This window comes from Pipistrellus hanaki (genome assembly GCF_964339955.1).
Source record: "Pipistrellus hanaki genome assembly, chromosome: 14".
Classification (NCBI taxonomy): domain Eukaryota; kingdom Metazoa; phylum Chordata; class Mammalia; order Chiroptera; family Vespertilionidae; genus Pipistrellus; species Pipistrellus hanaki.
In genome coordinates, this window is record NC_140516.1 from 24,158,088 (window position 1) to 24,185,200 (window position 27,113).

The 27,113-nt window shown below is 39.5% G+C and overlaps 1 protein-coding gene and 1 pseudogene across 10 annotated transcripts in view; both read left to right on the forward strand.

The window, feature by feature from the left end:
- ANK3 (ankyrin 3) overlaps positions 1 to 5,465 on the forward strand; it is a 555,635-nt gene extending 550,170 nt beyond the window's left edge. For all 9 annotated transcript variants that reach the window (XM_084903932.1, XM_084903938.1, XM_084903933.1 and 6 more), the window contains one exon: positions 3,994 to 5,465. The gene's annotated coding sequence lies outside the window, so the exon portion shown is untranslated. The remainder of the gene's footprint in view (positions 1 to 3,993) is intronic.
- A 3,414-nt stretch (positions 5,466 to 8,879) lies between these two features.
- On the forward strand, positions 8,880 to 26,691 carry LOC311632650 (large ribosomal subunit protein uL22-like; annotated as a pseudogene). Its single transcript has 2 exons — positions 8,880 to 8,961; positions 26,161 to 26,691. The product of its transcript is annotated as a large ribosomal subunit protein uL22-like (transcript).
- Positions 26,692 to 27,113: the final 422 nt, after the last annotated feature.

A 27,113-nucleotide genomic window follows, 5' to 3' on the forward strand; every position in this document is an offset into this window, starting at 1 on the left:
TACCCAAGGTCCTATAGCTAATGAGCAAAAGCTAAGAGATTTGAACTTATCCAGAACCTAGTTATTAACTATTATTAAATTAATAGTTTAATAGTATTTGATGACTATTAAAAACCTAAAAGCAAACTTTAATCAAAGTTTGTACAAAGGCAACTTTGAGTAAATTTCTTCATACTGGTCATAGTAAAAACTGTGTGGGTGTTTTTTGTTTTTTTGTTTTGTTTTGTTTTTAGTAAATCAAGCTTTCATTTTTAAAGTAGCCATAATCTATAAAACATTTACTTCAAATGTACCGTTAGAGGGCTGATTAGTGAGGCTGTGGCAAGGGAAGGTCCCCAGAAAGAAGCTGTAAAAATAGTAGGATAGCTGTATTCCAAGCCTCTGGGGGGAATGCTCAGGATCTCACAGCCATACGGAAGCCAAGAGTGGCAACAGTGCCCAAGTTTGCCAGGGCCACACTTTATCTGAGTCAAAAAGTTGACTAATTGTATTTATTCCTTCAAAAAATATTTGACCTTTCACTCGGTGAAGAATGAAAAGCGTAGATATGCAATCATGAAGAAAACCTCCATGCTGCCTGTCCTTCTGGGACTCTTATCTTGCAAGGAGGAACCAGATGGGACAAAGGTTGTTCAAGGGCTAAAAATACAAAGCCCAGGACCCAATGAGAAGGCAAGAGAGGTGGGTAAGAAGAGAAGGAAGGACTAGCCTAACAAACGCTCTGTGTTCTCAGTGGGCTCTAGGGAAGACCTATCAGAAACTGCTTTCCTGAGGTCACAGCAGAGCTAAGTCTTTAAAGATGAGTAAGTGTTAACCTGCAAAGGGAGAGCAGTCTGCACTTTCAAGAAGATGGCACTTGAAACTAACTTGAAGGGTAGAGAGAGTTAGATATAGATGAAGGTTAGGGAAGGGAAGTATAAGTGGATGCAAAGTCATGAGCAAAGGAAAAGTTGGAGACCAATGTGTTGATGACAAACATGTAGTCTTGATCCTCTAGATCAGGGGTGGGGAACCTTTTATCTGCCAAGAGCCATTTGGATTTTTATAACATCATTCAAGGGCAATACAAAATTATCAACTTAAAAAAACAGTCTTGGTGGGGCCAGACGTTCCTCACCCCTGCTTTAGATCCTCCTAGTGTGTGTGGCCTATGGATCAGCATTACCTGGGAGACCTGTTAGAAACACAGAATCTTTGAGTTCACCTCACACTACTGAATCAGAATCTGCATTTGAAGATCCCTAGATGATACATATGCACATCAAACTATGAGAATTGTTGCTCCAGAACATAGAACTGGCTGTCAAATTTGATTGAACACTGGAATCATCTGGGAAGCTTTTAAGTTTTGTGGGGGGTTTGTTTTTTGGATATTGGGTTCTGCCCCAAGAAATTCTACTAGTAAATAAACTTGAATGACATATGGCCTGGACATTGGGGGTTTTTTTAAGTCTCTGCAGATAATTCCAATGTGCCCCCAAGTGTGAGAACCAATGGAGAATAGTGGGCATTAGGAGAAGTTCATTGGGCTACAGAGAGCTTCAGACATTTTTTTTTTTTAAAGCTAGACCTTAGGAGTTAAAAACTACTGGTATGTAGACCTGTAAGGAAAGGTTGATTCTAACTCAAGCATACTCCTGACTTGGAAAGGAAAACATTCATCTATAAAATATAAACTGCCATGAAAATCCATTGAATAGCTGTTTTTTTCTACATTTTAAAGTGTTTCCTAAAAGAAAATAAAAAGTACAGTGAAATGATTAACTTTTTGAGTTGGTTTCTACTACCTTTGTGTTTGAAAGGTCTGCAAAACCCAAAGACAGATTCCTAAATGCAAATGCTTCTACCTGGAATCTATTATCTGGACCCAGAAAGAGAAGATGACTTGTCCTTTCTTTGGAATGTCATCTTGATGACTCCTGCCCTCTCACACCTTTCCATCAGGTGTCGCTCTTATTACAGTTTATATAGGATGTCGATATTTTATAACAGGCACTCAGCCAAGGCTCTAATGCTGTTTGAGCAACTTGGTATAAAGTCTTTTATCCAGTGATGACCTTCCCGCACCCGATGTGATTGGAGCCAACACACTCTGGTGTGAGAACAAGAGAGATTTATAAGGGGAACTAATTCTCAACTTTTTAAAAAAAACTATCAAATCATAACCATAAATGGGCACAATTAATAGCATTTTTAAGATTATAGAAAAATATCCAGTATTTCTAGAGAGTAATGGTCGTTTGCATTGGGTGATAAGAGAAAGACCTTACTCCTTATGGCCAGATTTATCCTTGGAAGTTGGATTAGTTTTTGGAAGAGATGAAGCAAACATAAATGAAGTTCAATTGAGTTGCCCATCTACATACATTTACTAAACACTATCAAACTATATTATTTACAATAGGTGAATTGTATGGTATGTAAGTTATGTATCCATTGAGCTGTTAAAATCAGGGGTCTATGGGAGGGGTTTGATTAGAGAAAATTGCTGAAAATTCTCCCTAAGAAAACAGCATGATATTAGAGCACTAGGGTAACATTATAGGACCATCTAAGAAGCCTGGTGCCTGGAAGATTAGGAATAATATAAAAACAGAGGTGAGAAAATCCTGATCTTCTTACTCTGATTTGCACACCTTCTGGGATGGAGCCTGTCCAAATGAGTCACTTTCCTTCTCTGGAGCTTCTGCAGAGCCATGGGAGGGGGCGGGTGTTGAAATCACCCCACAAGGAATTGATACTTTGATATTCTTGGCTCTCCGCATTGGTGACCTGGGGTGTGGAGGTCAGTAGCACTTTTAATACAAAAAAAAGGGGGGGGGGGGGGACAAGAACTGCAATAGAGCAGACAAAGGAAGTGCTGTACCAGCATGTTTACCTAAGCCAAGGTATCCTGGGTGACCCACCTTAAAGGGGAAGAAACTTGTCCAGGAGAAGTAAACAACGTCAAGGTCACTGGGAAGACTTTTGGGCCTTAACAGAAATAATCCTAAAGGTTATCCTAGACCTGCTTACATGTTGGTGAGCAGGGTTGTTCCTAAGGTTGTTCTTGCCTTTCTCAGGTTTCTGTAGGGGCTGTGTCTTGTTCTTGGGCAGGCATTCAAGTTTGTCACCTTCATGCTGACAAAGGACTAGATGTGGGAATAATTTTATTTTATGGAAAAAAAGTTCATACCAAGAACAATACACACTGCACCAAAGTATGAAAACCTTTGCCAAAAAAAATGTTGATTTATGTTGACATGAAGAGCGGCTATAAAACAGATTCTTTATGCAGGTATTATCGAGTAAGACAAGACATCTTAGTGGAGCCTCAAAAAAAACAAACCTCAAAATTAATTTATCCTGTCACCACAGATATGGGATAGGAAAGGGGAAAATATTCTTTCCAATGGCTGAAGATTTTTCCATATGCACATTAAAATGAAAGACGGTTTCATAGTAATGAAGCAATAGCACTGTCCTCCCTTTTTGAAGACTGGTTGCGTTTTGGGAGGTGAGGGACATAAAGCATACAGACAGGACTGCGATGCACTATTCTGACTCCATATCCCTGCGCCCATGAAAACCTCATGCCCCTGCTACTGTGCTGTTGGTGGAAATCTCAGAGAGCACCCATCAGCCTCTTCATTTTACAGATAAGCCAGAGGCCCCAGAGGCCCCAGTGAATGACCTAGAAGAGAGTCTTTCTGACTCAATCTCTAAAACCACAAATAGAGCAAATAAAGTTGCATGAGGTCATGGGATCACCAAAGGGAGGTCATGGCCTTCAAAGAGCTTCCCGGCACACACCAGGGCCTTGTCCTCTCGGGCATCTAGCAGATAGCCCGAGTTCAAAGTTTCATGCTAACCTGCCCCATTAGGAGGCCCAGGACTCCCACTCTCTGAGCCTTTTCTGTTGAATAGCAAGAAAGGCTTAGGCAAGTTCTCTGTTTTTTAAAAAACAGAAAGCAAGCTAATCTCACTCACTACCTATTGTCTGTCTTCCCACAGGATCACGTGTTTTTACTGCCAGTATTGAGAAATTCATGAAGACATGTCAGCAGGAAGTAGAGATTCGAGGAGGAGAAGGGTGTGTGTGTTTGCCGCTTCCACACATTAATGGCATGATTTTTTTTTTTTTTTTTTTTACACAAAAGAAAAGAAGAAAAAGAAAACCACCCACATTTTAATTTAGCATGAGCCAACTTTACAGAGCATGGAAATTCACGTTCATTCCCAGGATTGGCACGTGTGCAATTAGCAATGCAGTGTATATACAAGAAGCCATGCCGTTAACAGTTTATCTCAAGGAACTTGGTGTCATTCACAAAAGGAAGAAATTCCTGCCTCCTGAAGGAACAGAAGGAGACGGACTGATGAAAATCACAGAGAAACACTAAAATTACTAAATCCACAACAGCTCGCCTTATTTTTCTTGGACCCAAACTGTCAGGGTATAAAACACTATTTGTTTCTTTTTTAAAACATCTATAGTTTTGCTGTAAATAATAACAGTGTATAAATTCTAACAGAAGAAAAAAAATAGAATAAATGTTGATAAGGCACTGCCTCTTAGAACCCAAACAGAATATTGCAAATGCATTTAACATCATAGAGGTCTCAAGGGACTTCACCTTAGAAGAGGAGGGCGGGGTTCTGGGGGGGAGGGACCTTTACTGATTCTTGTATATTAGCAATTATAATGTTTGTATATGCAAAACTGCTAGCTTGATTTTAAAAAAAAAAGGCAAATCTTTAAAATCTGCTGCAAATTTAAATAATTCCCAAAATGAGGAATTCTGTAGTTCTGTGAAAAAAAAATTTTTTTCTTCAGAATACTAATATTTTGATGCATGTGTATCACCTTATTTTGATTAAATCTTTTCCAATTTTGCAAACACTACCGTATACTGCAACACAGAAGATTTTATCTGTAAACAAAAAAGCCCTTCATCTAATATTTGTTGCTATTGCCAATTTTCCAATTAAACGACCTAAAAATGGAAGGAAAAAAAAAAAAAAAAAACCTATACAGTAGTTGCTTTAGGGGGAGGGGGTGCTCTCTGTTAGTGCTTAAAAAGGGGGTAATGCTTGCCGCTTTAGAGGTGGATGGTGCTCATAAGAGGCCCCAAGTCAGGGGTGTTTAAAATGGACTGAACAGAAACCCTTAGCTAGTAGAATGGCAGCACGCTGTAAAATTACCACTGTATCGTGTACTGGCTCTAAGATGTAGACACCTTTCAGTAAGCCAATCATTTGTAACCATTCTAGCAGTGTCATACTAGGTTAATAAGGCTGCAGTGTTTTAAAGGGCATTTTTATTTGGGTTTTGGTGAAATTCTTTAATTTGTTGATTATATTCATATGAAATCAGCATTCATGGACACATAGCTCTAATGACATAATGTATGAAAAAAAAAAACCATACACTGGATGACCTAGTCGATTATTTAAGCATAAAATAAATTGTGTTCAACTCTTCACCTATCTGTGCTCTACCGTGTCCTTGTGTTCACCTGCAGAAGATCATTGTCTAACTCCTTATCGTTTGGCAGCACCGATCCCCCTCACCAATCCTATGGGTGCCTCCGCCTCTGGGGTCACTGAGGAGATAGTCTCCCTAACATTCCATTCTTCCCTGCAAACTCCCAAGCTGCAACAATCTGGAGCATTTCATAGCTGAGCCATGAATTAAAGATTAATGACAATTGATCTTTGCTCACCTCTGGGTTGGGCTTCCCACCACCCCACCCCTCAAAAGTGGAGCTATTAGACCAGCATGCCCGAAGTCATAAACTGGCACCTCCAGGAACCATGCCACTGTTTTACCCCACAAGGCAACTGTTTGTTTATTCATTGACATTCATTGTCAGTGCCTAGAAGTTAGGAAATGTCACAGTAACCAAATTTCTAACTTCTCTTGAAAAGATTTGGCCTTACTGCCAGAAGACACCTTCTGGGGCCAGGATGCCCTCTCCAGCCTGGTGTATGGTCTCCAGGCACCACAGTCGGTCTCATTCTTTCTTTCTTTAATCCTCACCACAGGATATTTTTTCATTGATTTTTTAGAGAAGAATGAAATGGAGGAGAGACAAATAAGGAATGTGCTCCTCCCCCTAAACCAAAATTATCTTATAACATTCCCCCGCCCCAGCCTACCCAGGCGGAAAGGTTTTTTAAAAAGAAACTTGCCCCAAAGCCTCTCTGTTAAACCAGATCAGAATCCAGGTGTCCTAACTTCCCATATAAGAGTTATGAATTGTGGACGCACAGTTCTTGACAGAAAGGTGTTTATCCTGAACTAGAAGCTTGATGAAGTGTGCTTGTCTAGGTATTAAATGGGTGTTATGTGTATATACCTGAAAACTTGACTTCAGGACTTTATGACCGGCTAACCTTAAGGTCAAGCAAAAGTTCATAAATTTAATCTGAAAAGTAGCCAAAATAGGATCAAGATTTTATTTGCATCTTTGTATAGGTATTTATGTGCATGCATGGATTGAATTGGGAGCATATGATATATATTCCTAATATTGTCTTTGACCTGCTGGCTTATGAAAATGTATTTAAGCTTTTTCCTCAATCAAGGGGAAAAAATTAACTATGATGATAAGATTCCTGATATTTGCTGGTTTTTAATTTTATATTCCTACCAAATTCCTCAGTTTGTTCAATTAAAATGTATTATCACTATTCAATTGCCAAGTTATGGCAATGTACTGTGCAGGGTTATTCTACCATTCCTAAGAGGAACCTACTTCACTGAACACATAAGCAGTCAGCTTCTTTCCTCTATTAATAAATACTACCACAGTGTCCTGACATTCCAACATGTTCATTTGGTATCATCCTGGGTTTCATCAAGACAGGTTTTTCTCTAGGGCAAATAAAAAGTTGTTTGCTTGTCTTGATGAGCATCAGGTCACAGCAGGGATATATGAGAAGCTCAGAAATCTAAATCGCCAGAGTGATGACTCTCTGAAGAAGCCACTAATCCAAAAGCTAACTTCCTGAGTCTTGGTGTTCTTGATTCTGGCATTCTTGATTCTGGCATTTTAAAGGGTGTGTAATTTCCTAGTCATCTGGCACTGCTCCTTGCTCATGAATTTATGATAAAATAATCCAGAAATAAACATGTCCAGAAATAAACATGTCTAACATTGAGATTTGAACCAGACTTTACAAGAGTTCTTTTAGTAACAGAGACCAAAAAAAAAAAAAAAGACACTGGCGTAATTAATTTATGTGGTTACCTAGCTAACTATGCATCAATACAAATAAGTGAATAACAGAATGGACTCTGACTGATGTCCTTAGAGAGTAGGTCCTATAACCTTTGGTTCTTTAACAATTAAATGTAGACCATTCAAAATAGACTAAAATGAAATTTACCATTATATCTGCCACACTCAATGACTGACAGCCGTGAGTAAAATGCATGACTAGGTGATCCTGTATGGAGAAATTTTATTCTTCATTCTTTGGTGCTTTCAGTATTAAGGAATAAACACCCCAAGGGTTGCATTTTCAACAGGACATCCTGAGATTCCTCAAAGGAGTTCCAAAGCAAAGCAGAGATGAACAGGGTGAGAGGATTGTAAAGGCGATGGGAAGAAGCACTAGGCCATGAAAGGTACACCAAAAACAAGAAGAGTAATGTCAGGTCTTTTTCTCCAAGACTACCTTAAAACACCCTGTCTGTATCCCAGAAAAATAAGTGAGCTCCCTGCCTACTTTCCCCTAAGATCATCCACTTCTCTTCTGAAATCGAACTCAAGCAATGGCAATATTCTGAGAGCTGGGAAGGAATGAGGACTTACAGGCTTCCTGCATCTGAGGCACACTACCAGGTCCTCAGACTAGACTGTGCTCCCTGAGAGCAGGGACTTCGTTCTGCTGCATCTACAGTAGGTTCTCAGTAAGAATTTGAGTACATGAATGAGTCAAATATCAGAGGGCAAAGAACAGTAAATGGAAAAGTTACTCTGCACTGTCTTATACACCATTTTCTTTACAGGCTCAAGCAGTTTGGCAATTAAAGGAAAGCACCGCTTTTGAGTCTAATAACTTCATTCACTGAGAAATATCTTGTGTCACCATCCTCCACTAGCCCTTTCCAGCTGCACAATCCCTTATTAGCCACAAAGTCTTAAATAATTGGGCTTGGATATCCAATATCATAGCATCAAACAACACACCAGTCGTGCTGCTGAATCAAACATTGTTCCCATAGTGATGGGCTACTGTCCTCATCATCATCACTGACTGGCCACAGAGAAACCAGGCAAGAGTGTGGAGACCTTGCCATGATCCCTAATCTCTATGGAAGAGTCAGATTTGTCTCCTCTCTTTCAGATATGATATCCAAAATTTTTTTTAAACTGTGCCTACTCAAAAATCCCACTTCAGTGTTGCAGTGTTTGTTGGGTTCGTTAAAAACCAGAAGGTATAGAAATTACATCCTACAAATCCCTGGGTGTTTTGTTTAGAACACAGAATTTGAAAAAAAGATGGCCAACATTTTTTTTATTCAAGAGATTTTAGATTTTTTTTTAAATTAAATTTGAATTCTCCTTAAAATCTAAGAAAGTGACAATGTTGTTTCTGAAATCCCTTATGACAACTTCTTGGAGCAAAACTACACTTGCCACATTTGGACAGGCATGTGTTTTCTTGTTCACCATTGTCCCTTCTTTTTCTCTTGCCTCCAAAACCCAGTCTACTTTATTCATTTCTATTCCCAGTCTTTGTTTGGTCAGATTGGAAGAAGGAGAAGGTGGCAAAATGAGATCGTGCTTGAGTTCTTTTTATGGCAATCAAAACATCTATGTTATTTTTATCCTCAGTGCCAAGCAGAAGATGAAATAAAGAAGGGACTGAGAAGAGAAAGGTGGATCATGAAGTTTTTCCAAACTCTTCCATTCACCAATCTCATTCAACATGTGTTGAATGCCTGCCACTTTTCAGATGCTCTCCCAGGTACGGGATACATCCATTTCCTGCCCACTATCTTCCAAGTGAGAACACAAACAGCCTCTGTGTGAAGTCAAAAGCTCCTTGGAAAGGAAAAAGCCAGCTCTGCTGAGTGGAGCCATTGCACTTTCACAACTAAGTGAGACTCAAGGCCTGACAAAAACATCAATTTTGGTAGAAAACTTCTGAAACATTTCAAGGATATTTAAACAACTCTGTAAGAGAATACAAGCCCATCTCGCTTCCAAAATTTCCAGATTTAGATGGAACCAGTTGAAACTTTGAATTCATACTCAATATTCTTTACCTCCAGTCCTTCACAATGCTGACCTCTTCACAAGTCCATCCCACACTGACAACTCATGCAAACTATAAGTGAGTGCTCCATGATTCAGCATTCAATCCACAACCGTGATGGTTTCTCTGGACATCTTGTTCTTCAAGATCAATGACTGTGCTTTCCACAGTCCCAAGAGCAGAGCTGGGTGCATAGCGGGTGTAATCAACATTCAGCTTCACATGCTAATCATTTGTTCTGTATGGTTACGTTTTATCAGACGCCAGCTATGCTGTAGGACACACTGATGGCTCAGTCTGAGTGCACAACCTACCCGTGGATGACAGTGCTTGAGTGCAGAGCTAGAGCTGCCTCATGAGAGCCTGGCTTGCTAACCTGCTATCATGTCAATGAACTTTGCTTGGGTAAAGCCTAAAGCAAGTAAAGGGTATCTAAGGAAAAGCCTGCGAAAACCCTAACCCATTCAAGGCTGATAGAGAAAGACATATAGACAGATGCTTAAATGGGTAGATGGATATAGTGGGGACAACTGTAGTGCAGTAAGCTTTAGAGTAATTCTCGTGCTTTTAACTATAATGAAACTTTGAATTCTCAAGTTCCATAGGCTAAAGTAGTCATTCTCTCAAATGTCTATGGAGACTAGTAGGTCATCTAAATTATACAAAAGGATTGTGGTAGACTGCACTGTCTATAAATTATTGGCTGCCTCTCCCTGGTGGTAGATTATAGTTTCACATCCCATTGACATCACCTTAGCTACACCACTTGCTTTGGCCAATGAAAGTAAAGCAGAGCCTCTAAGAGCTAGTGCATTTTTCTTCATGCTCCCTTTCCTCCTCCTCCAACACCAGCTATGCTTCACACAGACTACTCCCTGGCCTGGTGCTGGAGTAAAGGTAACTTGGTGCAAAGCCACAGTTAACCTGCAGTGGACATGCAATGTGAGCAGGAAATAAACCTTTCTAGTAAACCACTGAGATTGTTCTGTTAGTGGTTACTATAGCATAACCCATGAGTAATAATTAAATCAGGCAGAAAACATTAAAGGGAGGTGGGTATTTGGGTAAGCACATTCCCCTCCTAAAGAGTCTGCCTTCTAAAGACTAGCTCTGCTAGGTTTTCTCATTTTTTAAATGTTGGTATTTAATCTTATCCCCTACCCAATAATATTGTGAGTCAAACAAAACATGCCTGTGGACCACCAGTCTTCAACCTCTAGCTCCTGGCATCTGCAGAATGAACACATACTTGGATCATGCCATACAGATTTACTGAGGTGTGATTTTTAACTACCCAGTATGAAGCTGATGTGCATAAGCAAATAACTTAATTCCTGCACCAGTCTAATGGCCGACCTAACATCCTCACCTCAGTGCAGCTTGGTTGTTCTCTCTACACCATTTCAAATGCTGAAACTCTTACTAAAGGTCTGAAGGGGTTACTTGGCTTTTCTTATATTTTATAGCATTTTAGTGAAGTGTTGATCTTCACTTGTGCATCTAAACTTGATGTGGCTCCTACATTCCACTATAGCCACATCATATCATCTTATCCTCTTCTCTCACTACCTTCTAGACCAGTGATAAAGTGTACAAAGTTCATGGACCTGTCTTAGTCTGAGAAAATTTTGGTGCCTATTTGCAATGATATATTAAAAACAACAACAAAAACCCTGATCCAGAAAGTAAACCAACTATGCTACTAAGCATATTCTTTAGTTCAGTTGACTTTTTCTAAAATATACTAAGCCTTTCTTGAGAAGGAAATGATGAACAGATTTACAATCTGGTACAAGTTCCTTATCTCTTCACAGATTGGTGCTCTCCACAGCACAGTTCTAGCTTCCTTTTTGTTCCTCAAAAATGCCAAGTTCCTCCTCATGTCATTCCCATCCCATTTGTACTTATCCTCTGCCAGAGAAACACTCATCTCAACCTCCACGTGTCACCCCTCAGGCCTTCCCTGCACACCTTCTCTACAAAGTAGCCAGAACCCCCAACAAGTTATTCCATTACATCACTATATTTATTCCCTTTATAGCATTTATCACTATAGTATACTTTTTTATTTGTATACTATATTTTGTCCTCCTTATTCATTGCTATATCCAGAGAACCCAGGACAAGGCCTGATACCAGTAGGTACAAAATATATTTGATGAATAAGTACATTCATCACACATTTGTTGTCTAAGTAGTTGTGGGGTAAGAGGGGAGCACAAACAAGTACAGAATACATATCTGAATGCTGTGAATGTCAAGGAAAAACAGCAACATCTTCAGTGACTCATTGTGAAATATCAAAAAGACATCAGTTTGCCTTTGAGGGTTGCCGTGTTTCTCTCTGCCCCCTCCCCCACAATAAAGACTTGCTGAGAAGAGCTTTATAAATCAACTCCTCCTCCACAGCATTCTATAAAAGCTCCATTACTGTCAGGAATCATCATGGTGTTTTTCCATCGTAAGCTGAGGACATGCGATGGGACAGTTGTTAAAGTTACCTGGTATATGTCACAGCATCAGATCTTCAAATGACTCTTTGAATCACCCAAACATAGCACTGTCTTTACTGTACTAGTACTACAAAAAATGAGCCATCTTTCTGCATGAAACAAGCATCATGCCAATGGAACAACAACAGAAAACAGCTGCTCAGACAGCCTGAGTGGCTACATTGCATGATGTCTACAAATCTTTTTACCCTGGCAGGCCCAACCTGTAGCTAGAATCTAAAATTGCTTTTGGCTTCACAAGGATCAAGAATCAGATGCTACAGGGCCTGGTGCAAAGCATTGTAGATCAGAGGGACTGTGGAAAGCCTGAGGACACATGCCCCAACTAATACCACAATGGTTAGTTAGTTCTAACAAAATATTAGGAATGCAGCTAGAACACTGGAAATCTGTGTGATGGGATGGAAGTAGGATATGAGTATAAATGTGCCTGGGTATATATAAAAGTCAACTCATAAGCTCTTTATTTCATGTAGACCAAGTAACTGTCAAATAAATAAATAGCTATATGTATGGTAGGTATCTATCAAAAATAAAAAGGAACAAGAACTGGGATCTATAGACTCCAAAAATTTCAATCTCATTGGAAAAACAAGATATGTCAAGATATGTTCTTAAATAAATAGAACATAAAACAATATTAAAGAAGCGAATTTATATAAAGCACAAAACAGTCCTAACACATAGTAAATGCTACATGTGTTGGCTATGGTTGTTAGTAATATTACATTATCATTACAACCACAATCTCAGGACTACTCTTGACAAAGTACACTGGAGAAGGCCTAACAAAAAGTATTGCTCATATTGGACACTCAATAAATACTAGCTAAATGAGTTGGGACTTGAAAAATGAGTCGGATTTTAACATGTGAAGAAAGGAAGCTTAAGGCCAAAGGGACAAAGAGGCTAGAAGGACAAAGATATTCTGGAAGCATGAACATATTTTGCTTTGGTCAGAACTTAGAAAGAATAGGAGGCAAGGATGGAAAGGAAAACTCACCATGGAGAGCCTTGAATGCCACTCAAAACTCCATGTAGATCACAAGAAGCACTTGAGCTCAGCATAAGCCTGGCTTGAGATTATATGTATGGCTTCTCAGCCAGAAGTGAGACTAGTTTCCAAAACCAGCCCAAATTTTAGATAGATAGGACATGGAGAAAAGAGATTCATGGGCATTCATGCTTGTATGTAATTTGCATCATGTGTACTAGTTGCATGGTTGTGGGCAATTACTGAGCCTTTATATTCTTTATCTGGAAAATGAGGGTGATCATTTTTGTCAACCACAAATGGTGAAAATGAGCTCATCTACATAAAGCACTTCAAAAAGTATCTGGTGCAGAGTAAAGTCTCCATCAGTGTTACCTATTTTTTATTAGTTGTGGTGTATTAAGATGAAAGGTAAAACAGGAGAATGCTTGGCGTGGGCCTCTGTGTTTGTGAGTAGTGATGTAGATAGACGGCCTGTGACAGTCTTTCATGCTCTAGGATGCTAACTGCTGCTGCTCCAGAGGCCAGGGGACATCCACTCTGGGGCTCTGTAGTCCAGCCCCAACCCCATTATCCTCCAAGGCCTCAGGGCTCCAGTATCCCCCTCTCCCACTCTTGCCCCTGAACTGATAGTCCTCCATGCCCAGTCAAGAGACAAAAAACTTAGCATCCTGCTAGAAAAATCCCCCTCTGTCTCTACCAGGCCGCCCGGCCTTCTCCAAAGTTAGTCACTAACTTCTTTTCTAAAGCAGGAAGGTCCCCTCTTGACACAACAGCCTCCAATCTCATTCTTGTTTCGTCAAATCCACTTCCCTCTGCTCCAGAAGAAAAGTGTCTTTTGGTTGTTGTTCACAGAGGCATAAAATGTGTATATATCTGGGGTAAGGGGTGGAGGTAGTGCCATGGGAAACATGTATCCAGAATCTATTTTTATGAGTTGGATCCACAGTTATACCAACCGATTAAAATAAAAAGATTTTGATTCTTGGATGATTTATCTATCTCTTCATCATCCAAAATAATATTACTGTTCAGGACTTCCCAGTCATAAATGAAAGTGAATTTCCTGCAAAAAAATCAAACAGGATCTTAGAATGGAGCATTGCCTCTTCCATGTACAGTGTGGGCAGTGTCCAAACCAGGAGCATTCTGAGTTACAGGTGTGCATGAGACCATGCTGCACAGAGAGCAGGGACCACAGGCAGCAAAGTTGGGGCTGCGGACGGGACTGGCTAGGGCTGTTCTCATGAGGACACTGGGAGGCTTTTGAGAACAATAACCTAGAGGCAGAGCTGAGTTTGGTAACCAGGAAATTAGGACAGGAGCTCAGTCAGGAAAAGGAAGGCAGGGCTGCGGCCCAGTGCTTTCTCTGGTGCTTGAGACTGTTTCTATTGTGTACCCCCTTCAATGTGGCAGTTTTCACTGCAGGGGCATTGGAAAGGCACCGCTTAGCTCAGATACCCTCTGTGATCGTGAACAATTCTCTTTTCATGAGTGGATGGAATACTAACTCTGCTTTGCAAGGATATTTGTGGATTCAAGATCATAAATGTAAAAGCATTTGTCCAGTAATGGCAGCTACTGTTATCTTTATCACAGACAGAATTTTGACCAGAAATTAAATCATCATGGCCCTAAAAGTTCAACACTGTACAGACACAGCAAATGCATCATGTTAAAGGTTCCTTGTGCTGCAGCGGGAATGCAGCCTGGTTGGATAGTAACAAAAGAAAGGGCTCTGTGAGAGGCAGGAGTCAAAAACATTCCCTGTCTTTAAATGTGCCCCCATTATGATTGTTCTGAAAACGTCTTGTCCTAAAGCCATATGTTTCACATTGTTTATAGAGAAATTAAATTGGTCTTTAAAAGAGATCTTTCCATTCCTGATAAGATGAAACTGAAAATGTCTACCTTTACCTCCCCCAAAGAGGGAGAAAAACAGAATTTGCTTTTTTCTTAGAAAATGCATAATGCTTAAGACACCTCCTTCTTAAGTACATTTTCTTGAATTCTAAAAATGAGCTCTGTAGGCAGGTATTAAATCAGAGGTATGCTTATTGCCTGTACTGTAGGGAAGAAACATTTTAAGTACCTTTATATCCCTTTATTTGTCTAAAATCCCAAATGTCCTGTTGTCATGGAAACACATTCCCTGAGCATTATATATTAGGTATGTTTGTATTCTGTCTAAAGAGATTTCCAGTATTTGTCACACTTGCCAAACACCATTATAGAAGAAAGCTGATTATGCAGGGTTCAGTTATAATACCAGCACCTGGCATAATTAATCCACTAGATTGAACTGAAATGGATTTGAAAGAAGGTATTGATAGCTACAGCATGTTAAGGAGGAGGAGGAGGAGGAGGAGGAGGGGGAAAGAGGAGGAGGAGGAGGAGGAGGAGGAGGAGGAGGAGGAGGAGGAGGAGGAGGAGGAGGAAGAGAAGAAAAAAATGATAAGTATAAAATCAAAGAGGGAGACTTGGGTAAGAAATACCACAAAATAAGACTGAATATTTTCTCTTTCCACTTTTCTAATGCTGGTAAGGAAGGGTTATCAGTCCGGGTTCTTGGTTGAAAACAAAGGACATCTACCTGGCTAACTTGAGCAAGAAGGAGTCTACTGAAAGAATGTCAAACAGCTCATAGAATCATGGGAAATGATGGAGCTCTGGAAAACTGGTGCAAACCAAGAGAAGCTGGGAGGCTAGAATTGGAGCCAAGGCCATGTCACAAGAAAAGCCTGGTTAAGGAGGCCTTACAATGCCAGGGACACTCCACGCCACCATTGCTGGCAGTGGTATAAACACTAAACAGTCCTTGCTTCATTGTAACAATCTACACCGTTCTGGGTGGGATGGTCTTACAGGCTGAGCTCAAGTGACGTCCCTAGTGGCCAGGGGTCAAAAGGATCCAACCTTTTCAACTTCCACAGTTGGAGATTCACCAAACAGAAGGAGGCTTAGATGTTGGGCAATCAGCCAAATACAAAGTTTCAAGTGCTATGAAGGGATGAGACTTAGTCTGAGTCATCAAAAAACCTATGTTCTAGTTCAAGATGTTGCCTCCCAGAGGTGAAATGACCACAGGAATCCCACCTAACCACCTTAGTGCACAGGGGAGCTAGAAAAACAAAAGATTTTATATTATACTAGAGGCCCGATGCACAAAATTTGTGCAAGAGTAGGACTTCCTTCCCTCAGCTGCTGGCACCAGCTTCGCACCCAGGACCTGGGCTTTCCTCACAGCCTCAGCTTCATCTGGAAGGTAGTCCGGAAGGACGTTTGGAAGGATACCTGGTCTAATTAGCATATGTAGCTTTTATTATTATAGATATGAATACAGAAACATGTTTGGATTTGCTATTTATAAGGCTTTTAAGCTTTTTGTTAAAAGCAGTATAAACAGTTTTAATGAATGGTGGGAATTACCCCAAATAGGGAACTATATCTCTGAAAAGGCCCAGGGAAATAGAAGCTATGGTGACAAGCCTTTGGCCCTATATGGTAGATACAGGAAGGGTGAGCTGAAAAGGCCTGATCTGATGACTTGTTTTCCCACCCAGATATACATTCCTCCTTCTAGTGGTAATGTAGTGGTTTCTCTTTAGAAAACTAACCCTTCCCCACTCATTCTCCTTGGTTTGGGATGGACATTCCCTAACCATCCATCGAATGGGCACATGAGCCCAGTCTGGTCAATCACAGGATTCCATTCCCTTGGCCACAGCAATTGATTTAGCAATGAGTCCATAACCCAAACCAGACCAGAAAAACTCTATCTGGATTTTTTATGTTGTTTTGGTTCAGTGTGAGTTGGGTTGGGTTGGGTTTGTTGTGCTTTTATAACTTTAGAGTTCCTTACCCCTGGGATTACTAAACTTGTAGAAGATATGCCTGGGATGCTGGGGACCACCAGATGCAGACCTGCTTGGGATTAAGGCCAACACAGAAGAAAGAAGAACTGAGAGAGAAGTGAGCAGAGGAGGAGAGAAGAGTAAGACTAGGTTCTAATGACATCATTCCAGCACCTGAAGCCAGACATAACCATATACTTTTTAGTAAAATGAGCCAGTATATCCTCTTTATTTCTACTTAAGCTTTTAGAGTGATTTTCTTTGTCTTCTAATGTAAAGAGGTCTGTGAGGCAAACCAGTTCCAGTGCAGCCTCATCCCCCAGCCCCATCAGTTGACCAGTAGTTTAGGAGCCTTCTCATTCAAGTCCTTCAAGGGACTAATTCATTGAGAGAAACTAGGAGGAAACTTGCAGAATTTTAGCAGCTTGGCCCTGAGCCAGAACCATACAGTTCCTGGTGGATAAAAGTTTCTGGGAACCAGCATAGAGAACAGAGATATAACACAATTTCTAGGAATCCTGGAACAAGGACTTTTGACTGCTGCTATTCTGCATAAACTCGAAGACCAGACCACCCTTTTCTGCCAGAATAAGTGCAATTACCATAAGAAAGAGAATTCCTAACCCCTGCCACTGCAATTAAAGTGGGTGTTAGAGCTTCTATGAATGGTTTGCAAGCCAGGCGGTGCTCAATTCCTGGGCACCAAGCACATTGCAGTCATGTGAACAGCACCCCCCGAGGTTGTGCCCTATTCAACCTGCACAGCCATATGCAATCATCCCGGCAAATACTCACTAATTAGTGGGAACATTAGCATCCCTGGATCTTAAGCACAGAAAGAGTATGTATCTGCGTAAGCCACAGAGCAGGGTGAGAGGCAAGAAAAGAAGCCATCTGCAACAGCTCAGACAACAAGAACTTACAGCATTTCCGTTCTTCAGAAGTGAACCAGCTCAGCGGCCTGTGTGAAACCACTCTTCTCACTCCTCTGAGCTGAGTATGAGGGAGGATCTATGGCCAAGATAACTCAACAGTCCATCCTGGTCAGTTAAGCAAACACTGAATGAAATAGCTGTTTCTCAAGAAGGCACCTGGATTTTTAACAAGCCATTACTGAGCCCACTGATAATAAATACAAAATAGATAGACCTAATTTCAATGTGGGCCACAGTCAGAGTTTTGGGCCTTTTTTAAATCCTCAGGAATCCATGGTGCCCCTTCCTCTTCCGGGTATGGGACACAGTGAAACTGGGTTGAGACAACCTGCTCCTATGTAAGTTCAGACAAGAACAGCCCCAAATCTTTCCCAGGCCTGATGCTGAGTTCTCCTTTCATGATGTGAACAGAATATCCAATGAGACCTAGATACACCTCTTTGCTCATCATTAATTCCATGTGGGAAGTTAGAGAAATTGTCACTAGCTCCCCAAAGGAGACTAAAGTCTCAAAGACCAAGCAATCAACTTTAAACCACAATAAGAGCAGAATTCTGGTAAGAATGCTATGCTTTTTTTTTTTTTTTTTCCACTCAGAAGAACTAAAAACATTTTTCTAAATGTCTTTTGTGAAGCCACAAGAGATAAAAAAGTCATTTTCTCCCTATCTGTCATCACCATAGGCAGTCTATTTGCACTCCTGGTACAATTCGATGGGAGTTTTATTTTTTAAAACCAGTGGGGACATCTACTTGTAGCTAATGATCTCTTCTTCTCCTCACCTGTATCTTTTCTAAGTAAAAGAAGCTTTCACCTTGGATGATCCAGCCCTTAGAATCCTGGACTATGTGTTTCTAAGGAGGCACTGTTCCCACATGAGAACGCATTTCCAAATGGCAGAGGTCCTTGTCTTCTCCCTGTCTTACTTACCGTGATGAGCTCTTCCAGCCCAACATCAAATATTCCGCTACTTTACATTTGTGTAAGTCAAAGCTTCTGGTTCCCTTTACTATTTCAAAGGTAGGGATTTTTATTAGAATATCATAGTAAGAACAGCTATATTCATTAAGCACCTAAGATGTGCTTTACAGATACTATCTCCAATCTTAGAATAACCCAATAAGACAGGTAAAGATAAGCCACATGGATAATTATTGGGTCGGCAACTAAGTAATTGCGGATTTTTAAAAGAAAATCAAAGACAATTTTTTCATGGAACTAAATAACTTTATTCTGTAATGTATTGCCCATTTTGATCAATGACCTTTTGCCATCTTTCAGGCAGCATCATAATCCCACGTTCAAAAAACTTCTGGTTTTTATTAGCAAAAAACTGAATCAGGTACGATTTGACATCATCATCATTATTGAAATTTTTACCATTCAAGGAGTTTTGTAAAGATCGAAACAAAAAGTAATCAGATGGTGCAAGGTCAGGACTATATGGTGGATGTGGCAAAACATCCCAACCAAGCTCCATTAATTTTTGCCGAGTGACCAAAGATGTGTGTGGCCTTGCATTGTCATGATGGAATACAACACCTTTTCGATTTGTCAATTCGGGCCGCTTTTCTTCAACTGCATTGTTTAATTTCGTTAGTTGTTCAATGTAGACATCAGAATTGATCGTTCGGTTGGGTGGTAAGAGTTCAAAGTAGACAATTCCTTTGTAATCCCACCAAACTGATAACAAAAACTTCTTTTGATGAATATCAGCTTTTGATGTTGTTTGAGTTGGTTCACCTGGCCTGCTCCACGATCTTTTCCGCTTGATATTGTTGTAAACAACCCATTTTTCATCGCCAGTTATCAGTCGTTTTAAAAATGGGTCATTTTCATTACGTTTCTTTAGCAAATCGCAGCTGCTAATGCGTTGCGTTAACTGTGATTCTTTCAGTTCGTGAGGAACCCATGTATCGAGTTTTTGAACATAGCCACGTTGTTTTAAGTGATTTTCAATGCATGTATGTGATACATGAAGCTTCTCTGCAATCTCACGTGTTGTACTGTGACAGTCTGAATTGATTATTGCTTTGATTAGGGCGTCATCAACTTCAACTGGACGACCAGAGCGTTTTTCATCTTTGAGTGAAAAATCACCAGAACGAAATTTGGCAAACCAATTTTGACACTGCCGTTCTTTTAAGGCTTCGTCACCATAAACAGCACATAACTTTTTATGAGCTTGCGATGCGTATTCCCTTTGCGGAAATAAAAAAGCAAAATATGACGAAAATGTTCCTTTTGATTTTCCATTTTTCAACGAACGCCAAACGAAAACTACAAAACAGATCAAAAAACTTTTTTTACTGATTAACAGCTGAATAGCCAACTATCAAATAACAAAATGTGTTTTACATTTGTACTATGTCTGCAAACTAAAAATTCAACTGAAGCCATATATGTGTGAAACCCGCAATTACTTAGCTGCCGACCCAATATTTGGTATTACAGATGAATTTAAACTCACATCTACCTAAAGACTAAAGCCTGGAATCTTAGGCCATGGTCTTACTAGGTCAACTCAATCACAGAAAAGAAAGGCATCTTTCTCTCTCTCTCGCTCTCTCTCTCTCTCTCTCTCTCTCTCTCTCTGTAAAAGAAATAAAAAGCATCCTTAGCTCATGGAAAACTGGAAATTTAACCACTTGCCATCACACAAAGCACAGTTCCTATGGTGACTTGTTTGGAGATTCTGATTATGCCATAGAAATGGTGACCATTAGATCTATGAGGATTATGCACTAAGGGATGAGGCTTCACTGGCTTGGTCAGTAAGCCCTGGTGACACTGTTCAGAGCAAGGACAGAGAGGAAGGTGACAGCCTATAAGCAAATCAACACAGCAATAGCAAAAAGCAGATGCCAGTTTTTATGATTGAATCCAGAGGCTAAAGGCAGACAAGTATACAATATGCAACATAAAACATTAAGTCAAAGAATGAAGCACCTTAGTGGATGCTTATAAGGCTAAATATTTCCTGCCCAGAAATAAGAAGCAAGACTTAGATAGCTATAACTGCCTGTCAATGACAAAGCCCCTTCTAGAAACCACACTTATGTGTCTATCAATGTCAGCGTGTATAAGTTCATGTAGAGTAAGGAATCCTTCATACCTCCAGTTCAAACAAGTTAACATCAGTTTACCAAAAATCTGGCCAGTTACGGTTCTCATAAAATCTTAATATAATGTTAAGAGATAATTAGGTGGGTAGAATAATTAGCATTATATTACACTGTAGGCAGATTAGCTGAAGTATATTCAAATTTAAGTTGGACAAAAACTAGACTAAACTGGATTTTAGGGTTATATATATATATATATATATATATATATATATATATATATTATTGATTTTTTACAGAGAGGAAGAAAGAGGGATAGAGAGCTAGAAACATCGATGAGAGAGAAACATCGACCAGCTGCCTCTTGCACACACCCCCACGGGGGATATGCCGGCAACCAATGTACATGCCCTTGACCGGAATTGAACCTGGGACTTTCCAGTACACAGACCGACGCTCTATCCACTGAGCCAAACCAGTTTCGGCTGGATTTTAGTTTTGAAACAGTCTTATAGATTTTGGAATACAAAACACTGTGTCTGATTCAAAACCTGAGCTATTCAATATTAAGACTTGAGAAAGACTGGTGTTCTAAAATAAAATTAAATGCTGTTCTGTAAAAACATTCAGCTGATTTTACCATCACTTAAAAGTCAAGGTCTCAGTGAAATAATGAATCTTCTATTTTGGGAAGAAAGCAACAAATTATAAGATTATCAAACATATGCTTTTACAAACCACAGGGAAAATATGATCTAGTAAGAAAGATGCATGGGACCATAAGGAGTTGAGGAAGTGGTGCTCAGGGGATTCGTGAACACTCTGAAGTCTTTTGTGTGTTCATATATAAGTACAGTTGGTGGTAGAAAAGGGAAGGGAGTTCATAACATCAGATTCTCAAAGGAGTATGTGACCCAAACAAGGCTTATGACTGTAGTAAAGTCTGAAAAAATTTAAAAATCTTGTCCATTATTGGAAGCTATGACTATCTCTGACTAGAGTCCAAAACAAGAGCCAACTAAAATATGAGTACAAAAATCTATGAACACCAACACTCATATGAACAAAAGACCCTTCTTGGGCAATAAAAGAGTTAACTGTGGTCCTCAGCAGCACCCAGAGAGCCAATAGTCTATCAGGTCATTGTTTCTCTCTATCCCCCTACAAAGGGCCAAACCCAAAATGTGTGAGATACTTGCTTTGTTTTTCCAACAGCAGGGCCCTAGCTGTTCACAGCAGGTGGAGCCAGTCCAAGCAGCATGCTGGAAAGGGATGGGCTGAGTATTTCATTTTTATAGACCAACTGGCTTCTCAATAATTTATCAACTGTGTGATGGAGAAAGTACCAATAAAATGTGATTGTACAACTCCACCTTCTTCCAGGATCAAGGAAAGAACTAAAGATAGCTAAAAAAAGAAATGACAACACAGTTTTGTGAGCTAAAAATAGGTTCTCCAAAATCGAATGCTGCCCATTTCTTGAATTAAATGTCCTTGAAGATGCTGACTTTGAAACACATGGGAAATTGCAGCAGAGAATGTAGAAGAATTGAGCACGTCTGGGAAGGCTATTGAGTAAATCTTCCTGAGGTAATCTTTAATAAGAGCCCCTTGTGGGACATTTTATCTGCTATTTCCTGTGAACAGATAGAGCTGCATCGCGTTTTGAGCCCCTTATCCCAAGACGGATATATCTATTCGTTTGGGGTTTTTGTTTGTTTTCCTTGCTCTAAAAATAAATCATGGACATAGGAGGATGGGGCTCATTTACTAAGGGCTGTAGGAAAGAAATCTCTAAAGATAATTAGACTTTAAAATAAGAAAAGTATGTATCACCAAATGGACCTCACCAGAATCTATTTCTAGGATTGCTCCCATTTACACATTTACGGCATTTTGTCCCTAAGAATATATAAGGGACATTATAAGATTTTTTCTTTTTCAGCAAAAATTTGTGGCACTGGGTTCCTTCAACTGTTACATTAAATGGTTAGCTGTGGTCTCTAAATAGCCTCCACACTGCTCCCGGAAATGCAGGAGCCCATCAGAATTCCAGCCTGCACTGAATAAGCAGACTGGAGAATGACTCTCTTTCCCACCTTATCAAAATTAAAAAAAAAAAGTCCAATGCACCCAGATGGCTATCACATATAAAAAGGACAGCAATGAAGCTAACATTTACATAGAGCTTGATACATAGGGCTTACTATGTGTGCCAGGCACTATTCTTAGCACTTTATCTCTCAAAATTCCTATTTACAATATATAGTGGGTACTATAATTCTCCATTTTACAGATAAGAAAATTGAGCCATGAGAAACTTTAATAACTTTACTAAGGTCATACACTTAGGCAGTGTAACTGTGATTTAATTCTATTAACAATCCAATGGTGTACAGGTAATTTTTTTCTATACTTTGAACAAGAAATATGAGCCTCAAATAGATCAAATGACTAACCCAAATTCATACAATTAATAAGTGACAGAATTCCAAAACCAGACAATGACATTACAAAAAAAAAAAAAAGGAAATTACAGACCAATATCCCTGCTGAAAATTGATGCAAAAATCCTCAACAAAACAAGGGCAAACCAAATTCAGCAATACATTAATAAGATCATACACCATGATCAAGTGAGATTAATTCCTGGAATACAAGGTTGACTCGATACACACAAATAACATAACAGACCACAAAACAAAATGAAGAATAAAAATCATCTATAATAATGAAAGTATGATATGCTAATTAGACTAGAAAGCTGAATGACCTTCTGAACATCCTTCCAGACAACCTTCCAGATGAAGTCAGAGTTGCAAGCCCCTTGTACAAATTTTGTGCATCAAGTCTCTAGAGTGTGAGAGCGTGTGTGTGTGTGTGTGTGTGTGTGTGTGTGTGTGAACATACATATATAAAACCCTAATATGCAAATAGACCAAATGGTGAGACAATTGAACAACCAGTCACTATGACATGTGCTGACCACCAGGAGGTGTGCATGGAACATGGCAGGCATCAGCAGCAGGTGGCAGAATGTAGAATATGGTGGGATGGTGAAGCAGGTGGGGGCGCCAGACCAAGGTGGGGCAATGGTCACTGTCATCAGTGTGAGCCTCTGATGATTACTCAAAATTCTTTGCTCCTACATGCTGCAGTCCCAGCCGGCCCCACTTGCACCTGCTGCTGGAACTGGCCCCAATCACTCTACTCCATCAGCGAGTGCAAGTGGGGCCAGTGCCATAAGCGCATGGGAGCAGTGGGGGTGGGAGTGGGATCCATGGCAGGAGGGGAGGGCAGGAGTGCAGAGGATGGGCCAAGGCCCACCCCTGTGCCCACCAAGCCTTGCCACTCACAGTTCCTTTCAAGGTGCACAATTCATGCACTGGGCCCCTAGTATGATTATATCAACAGATGCAGAAAGAGCATTAGATAAAATACAGCATCCATTTATGATACAAACTCTCAGCAAAGTGAGGATAGTCAGAATATACCTCAACATAATAAAGGCCATGTTTGACAAACACACAGCTAACATTATACTCAACAATGAAAAGCTAAAACTGTTTTCCTTAAGATATGAACTAGACAAAGAAGTCTACTTTCACAACTTTTATTCAACAAAGTATTAGAAGTCCTAGCCACAAAAATCAGATGAGAAAGTAATAAAAGGCATCCAAATTGGAAAGGAAGAAGCAAAACTGTCATTTGCAGATAACATGATACCACATAGAGAAAACCCTAAAAATTCCATACACACAAAAAATTATTACAACTGATAAATTAATTCAGTAAAGTAGCTAGATACAAAAGTAATATTCAGAAAATGGTTGTATTATTAAACACCAATATATAACTGGTTTGGCTCAGTAGACAGAGCATCTGCCTGAGGACTCAAGGGTCTCAGGTTTGATTCCAGTCAAGGGCATATACCTTGGTTGTGGGAACATCCCCAGTAGGGGTGTGCAGGAGACAGCTGATTGATGTTTCTCTCTTGTTGATGTTTCTAACTCTCTCTCCCTCTCCCATCCTCTCTGTAAAAAAGTCAATAAAATACATTCTTTAAAAAACACCAATAGCAAACTATCAGAAAAGAGAAACAAAAAAATACACATCTAGGAATAAATTTAACCAAGGAGGTAAAAGACCTATAATTCAGAACATTAAAGACATTGAAGAAAGTAATTGAAAAAGCACACAAAGAAATGGAAGCATATACTGTGCTCATAGACAGGAAGAATTAACGTTATTAAAATGGCCATACTACCCAAAGTACTCAAAGCAATCTCTACCAAAACACCAATGATATTTTTTACAGAACTAGAACAAATACTCCTAAAATTCATATGGAACCACTGAAGATTCCAAATAGCCACAGCAATCTTGAGAAAGAAGATCAAAGTTGGAAGTATCATGCTACCCAATGTCAAATTATACTACAAGGCCATAATAATCAAAACAGCATGGTACTGGCATAAAAACAGACAGTTAGATCAAAGAAACAGAATAGAAAGCCCAGAAATAAACCCATGCCTATATTGTCAATTAATCTATGACAAAAGAGGCAAAAAATATACAATGTGGTAAAGATAGCCTCTTCAATAAATGATGGAGAACTGTAGAGATACATACAAAATAATGAAATTAGACCATTTTCTTACACCCTATATAAGAATAAAATAAAAATGAATTAAAAACTCAAATCTAAAACCTGAAACCTTAAAACTTTTAGAAACAAATATAGGCAGTAAACTATTTACCATGGCCCTTAGTAACTATTTTTTGTCTTTTTGAGCAAGAAAAACCTAAACAACAAATAGGATTAGATTAAATTCAAAGTTTTAGCACAGCACCCTAGCTGGTTTGGCTCCTGGGTTTGATTTCAGTCAAGCACAAATACCTCAAATAAAGGCTCGATCCTTGGCCCTAGTGCATGCAGTAGGCGACCAATTGATGTGTCTCTCTCACACTGGCGTTTCTTTCTCTGTGTCTCTCCCTCTTCCTTCCACTCCCTCTAAAAAGCAGTGCGGATTAAAAAATATATATATATGTTTGAGCACAGCAAAGGAATCCATTTAAAAAAAAAAAAAAAGAAAACAACCTTTTGAATAGAAAATATCTGCCAATGATACATCTAATAAGGGGTTAATGTCCAAAACTTAAAACTCCAATTAAAAAATGGGCAGAGGGCCTGAATACACATTTCTCCAAAAAGGACATACAAATGGCCAATACACATATGAAAAGATGCTCAACACTGCTAATCATCAGAGAAATGCAAATTAAATCCACAATGAGATATCATCTCACATTTGTCAGAAAGGCAATAATCAATGTATCAACAAACAACAAGTGTTGGCAAGGATGTAGAGAAAAGGGAACCCTCATGCTCTATTGGTGGGATTACAAATTGGTGCAGCCACTATGGAAAACAGTATGAAGATTCTAAAAAAATAAAAATAAAAATAAATTAATTAATTAAAAATAGCTCTTCCTAAGAACAGACTGTGGATACTTCTGAAAATGATTCGCTGTTCACTTGGCCAGAATATTCCCCAAAGTCATGCAAATCAAGAAGTTTAAATCTTCATGTTCACTTTAAGAACACTCATGAAACTGCCCAGGCCATCAGGGGTAGGCATACCCGAAAATCTACCAAGTGTCTGAAGGATGTCACTTTACAGAAGCAATATGTGCCATTCTGCCATTACAATGGTGGAATTGGTGGGTGTTCCAAGGTCAAATAGTGGGGCTGGACAAAGAGTCGGTGGCCCAAGGAGAGTGCTGAATTTTTGCTGCACTTGCTTAACAATGTGGAGTAATGCTTAATGAAGGGTTTAGATGTATATTCTGTGGTCATTGAGCACATTCAGGAGTAAAAAGAAAAAACAAATGCCCAAGATCCAGCACAGAAGTTACAAAACTCATGGGTGGGCTAACCCATGCATGAGCTTTCCCTGCCACACTAAGATGATCCTTACTGCCAAAGAGCAGATAGTTCCTAAACCAGCAGAGGAGGTTGCACAAAAGAAAACAATATCCCAGAAGAAATTTAAGAAAACAAAAATTTGGGAGTAAATTCAGCATAAAATAAATGCTGATAGAAGTTTTGATTTCAGTCAGTATGTGTCCTTGAAAAATTAAATTTATGACTCAGCAATAAATCCAAAACACTAATTTGAAAATATATGTGTGTCCTCATGTTCACTGATGCATTATTTACAATAGCCAAGACACGGAAACAAACTAAGTCTTCATAAATAAACAATTGGGGAAAGTAGTACTTATATTCAATGGAATATTATTCAGCCATAAAAAAAGAATAAAATATTACCATTTGTAACAACATGGATGGGCCTAGAGGATATTATGCTAAAAGAAATGTCAGACAAAGACAAATACCATATGATTTCACCTATATGTGGAATCTAAAAAGCAAAATAAACAGAAGCAAACTCATAGACACACAGAACAAACTCATGGTTGCCAGATGGGAGGAG